The sequence below is a fragment of the Carya illinoinensis genome, chromosome 3 (genome assembly GCF_018687715.1).
Source record: "Carya illinoinensis cultivar Pawnee chromosome 3, C.illinoinensisPawnee_v1, whole genome shotgun sequence".
Classification (NCBI taxonomy): Eukaryota; Viridiplantae; Streptophyta; class Magnoliopsida; order Fagales; family Juglandaceae; genus Carya; species Carya illinoinensis.
The window spans coordinates 28,664,598-28,670,834 of record NC_056754.1 but is presented as its reverse complement, the minus strand read 5'-3'; positions in this window follow the sequence as shown (position 1 = coordinate 28,670,834).

Below are 6,237 nucleotides of genomic sequence, written 5' to 3'. Positions count from 1 at the left end.
ATATGAAGGATGCCAATATGCCTAGCCCATTTAGGGGAATTTGCTCTACAAGATAGCAAGTTATCATCTGCAAAAAAATAAGTGATTAATGCAAAGCTTACCTCTTGTAATTGGAATGCTAGAGATTAATTTCAATGCCTTAGCTTGATTTAGTAAAGAGCTTAGTGCTTTAGAGCAAAGGATGAAAAGATAGGGTGATAAAGGGTCACCCTGCCTTATTCCCCTTGTAGGTTTAAAATAGCATTGAGGAGATCCATTAATGAGGATAGGGTAGGAAACTGAATTGATGCATCTCATCACTAAACTGATCCACCTTCCATTGAAACCCATTCTCAACATTACCTCTCTTAAAAAATCCTACTCCATCCTATCATAAGCCATACACATATCGAGCTTTAATGCCATATACCTTGCCTGACCAGAAATCCTGGAATTTTATGAGTGCATGGCCTCAAAAGCAACTATAATATTATCCAAAATAAGCTTGTGAGGCACAAAGGCACTTTGAGTAGAGGAAACAATGTTAGGGAGGATACTTTCAATCTATTGGCCAGGACTTTGGAAATGAGCTTATAAAGAACATTGCATAATGAAATAGGCCTGAAATCAGAAACTATTTTAGGGCTTTTCACCTTAGGGATCAACACAAATGAGTTTCATTAATATGTACAATCTCACCTGCTGAACTTCACTAACAACATTGCCAACAATATTCCAATGAGTTTGATAGAAAGTTATTGGAAACCCATCTAGTCTAGGAGAACCCAAAGGGTTCGTTTGAAACATTGCCTCTTTAACCTCCTCTTTGTAAATTTCCTAGATAAAAATGAGTTTAGGTCTTCAGTTACTTTTGGAGCCATCAATCTAAGGCATTCATCAATGCCTTTAGGGTTGGAAGAAGTGAAGAAAGTTTGATAAAATTAATAAAAAGCCTCTATAATCTCCTCGGTACTACAAGCCATTGAACCATCTTATCTAACAATTCTCTTGATAGCATTAGTCTTCCTTCTTTGATTAGCACACATGTGTAAATACTTAGTGTCTCCATCCCCTTCTTTTAGCCAAGCTTGTTTAGCTCTTTGTTTCCATTGAATATTTTATTCCTCCAATAAAACATCCACCTCTTTTTGCAATTGCTTAATATGGCCTAAGTGAGTGCCTTTGCTTAAATTCTACAACTTTGAAATCTGCTTCATTTTATCATTGATTTCCTTTCTCTATTTATCTACTGTCTCTTTGCTCCATCTTTGCAATGATTCCTTACACTTGCAAACCTCTAATAATAGACCCCATCTTGGTAGAAGGATACCATTGTGATCCCAAATATCTTCAAGATTTCTATTATACTCCTCTCTTTTATCCCAGCTAGCTTCATACCTAAAATTTTTCTCCCTCCATTAACTTCTACTTAAATCACTCCTCAAACCAATCCTCATGGTAATTAGCAAAGGATTGTGATCTGAAGTCTGGGTAGCTAAGCTAGTGATATCGTTGTTTGTATAGAGGCTAGCCCAAGTTAAGTTGCCAAAGGCTCGTTTCAACCTCTCTCTAGTGAATTGAGTGCCCTCTCTATTATTACACCAAGCAAATTGGAACCTTGAAAACCAAGGTCACTTAAGCCAGAAGTCTAAACTACTTCTCAAAATGCTTCGAATAAGGTTGAATAGCTGCCCCTTGCTTCTCATGGTTATTTAATATTTTGTTGAAATCTCCAAAACAAAACCATGCCATCCCTTGCCTAGGCTTCAACAGCTAAAGAAGTTGCTAGCTCTCACTCCTTCTAAATGTTAGGGTATTTCCATAAAACCCTGTAATGAGAACCTTTAACCCATCCTCGACTCTTTTGAAAATAATGGAAATGTGGTTTTGAGAGTAAGAATCCAAACAAATATCATCTATACTATTCCTCATAAATGCTAGCCCACCGCTAAGACCCTTACTGTCGACCACAGAGCTACAATCAAAATCCACTTTATTCCTCACGGTCTCCACCTTATGTCTACTACATTTAGTTTCCACAAGAAACACAAATTTGAGACACTTTGATTTCACTAAATGGTATAGTTCATCAACTATCTGAGGGTTCCTAAGCCCTCGGTAATTCCAACTGAGGCCCATCATGACTGTTGGTGGGGTTGCCTCCACCAATACATTTTGAGAATTGTTATGATCAAAGACTATAATTGGTTTTTGTTTCTTAACAGACTGACATAACAGACTATCATTGGAAGTAATGCCATGTCATTTGCTCTTTCTTTGACTACCTTGGGACATAACTTATTGCTTTGCTGGTTGTTGATCTCCCTGGCTCTTCTTTCCCATGTGGATCATTTCTTTCTTGATACCTTAGCATTTCTTATAGATGAATTATTAGGCACTAAAGAGATACTAGGGCCAATGTTAGATTGTGGACTTGCTTGATGTGGTGATATCACCATAGGTGGTAAATTAGGTAACTCAAACTCCATGTGATAGGAACTTTCCATATCTTCTCGAAAGGACACCATTCCTAAATTAATCCCATCCTTTCTTTAGGCCCCATCCTACCACATATCTTTACTTGTAACCGTACATTCACCATTTTGGAAACTGCCATGATTTGGGGTCTCATCCCTTTTGACTTTATGATTGTCTATCTCACCCCCCATATCCTCCAGAATATCAGCATCCCCACTTGCCAAATTAATATCACCAACCTCATAAGAGGCCTGAGATTGAGCCTCAAATCCCTCCTTATGATTTGCCTTTCCTATTTTGGATTAACCCCTGTCACCTTCATTGGGCACTGATTGCTACCGCCTCTAAGGATGGCCTTTGTTGAAATTTCCACCATATTTTCTAATATCAAATATGTTAGAATTCATAAGATGAGCTTGAAGCCATAGACCATACTGCAATTGTGTTTCCTCATTCACTTGTCTATTAATTGTCTGCTTAATGCAACCTCTCCCCTTATAGTTTAGAACTTCACACTAAAAGCAAAAACTTTGCAGTCGCTCATACTTAAGAGATACAATACTATTGATCATCCACTTTCAACCATTTCCCTCTCAACAAAGGCCTATTTAAGTCAATTCAGCCCGTACTCGAAGGCATTTGCCCCATGCCCAACCATGCTATCAACTTCAAATGCAATCACTTTTCCAATGGCTGATCCAAATTGATCTCCCACTCCCTCCGACATGGACACTAGAGGAAGATTGTGTAACTAAACCCATAAAGGTTCATGCAAATTGAACAGCATTGGGGGAATACTTCCTTCCACTTCCTAGATTGCTAGCAGTGCTCTATCAAAGAACCAAGGTATACCATTTAAGACTTTTTCCTTATTAGAAGACCATTGGAATTCAATGATGAAACAACATTCCCCTACTTCCTTAAACTTAACCCAGCCCTCCAATTTCCAAACTTGTGCAGTTGTCATTCCAAATGCTTCCTTGTTGAATCCTTTCTTAGTCACAACTAAACCAATGAGACAATTCTTTCCTTTTATTCAAGAGTCTTTGACTCCCTCAGTAGGCAGGTGGAAAACCTGTTGCTCCTCCTTAGAGAGTTTAAGGCCCTCCCAGCATTTAGCAAAATCTTCCTCCTCCATGAGACAAAACTCGCAAGACTCATCAATACGAGAGACAACTCCAAGCAAGGGAACCACACCTTACACTACTCGAGAGAGTAGAGAAGAACCATCCAAGCAGAGTAAAAATATTTCTTGCAATGAATCATTTTTTCTTTTGAGAAATGTCTATACTACACTAGTACAACATTTACATATACATATATATATATATATATATAATAGCATCCAATATATATAAAAATGTAATACTATATAATAGTATTATAGTATGTATACTAGTAGGATAATATATATATATATATATATATCTATTTATATATATGAGATTAGTATAGCATTACACTACACTAGTATTACTTCTCTGTATATATATATAGCATCATATATATATGTTAAAAATATAGCATACGATACTATAATTAGATACATCCTTTATTGATGGTACTGATCACTACATAATTATTTATACATAGTGGTACTATATCATATATAATATTATATATAGGTATTATATCGTATAGTACTTTTTAATAGATAATTATGCATAATAAACTCAATTACAGACTCATGAGTAATAATACACTCGAACTCTTTTGCCATGCGATCAAACGGTTAAGCAAGTGTTTGAACGGTCCCAATAAAGGAAAATTCACATTCGAACGTTAATTTCTGTGCTTGGGCCTTCTGAACGTACTATATTCGTGTTTCACGCCATTAAAAAAATATATATTCATACATTCGAATGTACCATATTCACATTTGCACGTACTGAGTCTAAAGTTGTGTGTGAACATACGTGCGCACTGTGGAGAATTTAATACTGCACATGCCTGAACGTGACTAGTTGGACGTTCAAACATTTCGTGAGATTAAGTACAAAGTTCGAATGTATCAAACTCAAAATCACGACAATTCAAAATTGAACTGTCGCTATTCGCCGTCCAACTCTTCCAATGCTGCTGTCTAACGCTGCCACAACCCTCACGACAAGGTTAGTGCTCCTCTCCTATGGTTTTTATTCTATTTTGGCCTGATTTAAAGTGGGTTTTAGTTCAAACCAAAACCCATAAACTCTTGCTATATTTGTGAGTTTTCACGCCACCGTGATTGGCTACTAGCAAAATGGCTACCGTATGAAGGTTACACCAAGTATATAATTCCTATCTATGGTATCCATTTCCCCAATAGTGGTGTGGTTGGAGAAAGGAAAAATCTTCTTGTCATCCTCACACTTCACACACCACACTTATTTTAATTTTTTTTTCATTTTTTCTATAATAAATATGTAGTGTGTGGATGATAAATAGAATAATTTAATTAGCTTAATAAGAATAAAATAAAATAAAAAATAAAAAAATAAAAACTAATATTTTAATATATAAAGTGTGTGGTGTGGAATGATGTGTATTATTTCTCTTGGAGAAATCGTAGATGACTGAGTCGTCTAAGCATATCTGAAATCTCCCTGTTTATACGTTCAGAAGTAAACATTACAAGAAATTTGACTTTTAGAGACAAAATTTGGTAGAGACGAAATAAATTTCGAAATAAATTTCGTCTCTAAAAATACTTTTTAGAGAAGAAATTTACGTCTCAAAACATGAAAAACCTTATAAATCATTTGAACTAATAAATTTTAATTCGAACAGATAATTAATCTATTCGAATGCAATATAATATGTTCGAATGAGTAATACCTTGTTCGAATGGTATTATTTAATTGTAATAATATATTATTAAAATTGTAATAATACATATTTTTTCTATTAATGTTTTATCATTTTCAAAGTAAATAAAAATGTCTATATATTATATATTATGATTTACAATGAATTAAAATATTTATGAATTCATAAATTAATTTTATGTAATTAATTTAAAAATCTTTTAGTTAAATAAATATTACTTTAAAGATAATAACATTTTTTCTATTATCGTGAACATTAAGTATAATGAAAAGAAAATATAATTAACAAGAAAGAGACTAGCAAACACTAAAAATAAAAACTATACATTAATTGTATCCCAAAATGAGTTAGACGTTCTATACAACATAAAAAAAGTAAAATAATAACTAATAATATATATTTGTTAAGTAAATCAAAATCCCCCTGTAAGGTATATAAGCGTACATCTAGGTCCTTAGGCTTCCCCATGATGGGCTTAATGAACTCTCTCAATATATTTTGGCGGTGCTCCACCAATATAGCTCGTACCTCATCCAGAGTAGTCCCAGCAGGCTGTCTCACAACAGGGACAGTAGCAGTAGAAGCTGGATCAGTAGGCGGAGGCAAATCTTGTATTGCATGAGTCTTCGACAAGTGACCCTTGCCCTTGCTGAATGTGATCTTGTTAATGGGCTCCATCTGTGGCGACCTCCGCTCAGTCGAAGTCACTGTAACCCCCGAATGGAGTAGGAGGTTAGATATAAGCAGTGCAAATGGTAGATTACCTCCACCCGAATAGCGTGACTCTGTTCGAATGCGGAGGAAGAAATATAATGCTAGATCAATCAGCTTCCCATGCGCTATCTGTACCAAAAATCTAGCCCGCTCGATCCTGAAATTAGTCTTGTGTTTTTTCAGATCAATGTTACACCCGACAATCAGATTAAGCATTCTGAAAAATGCTATATAGTCGGCCTGTCGGATCACTTTACT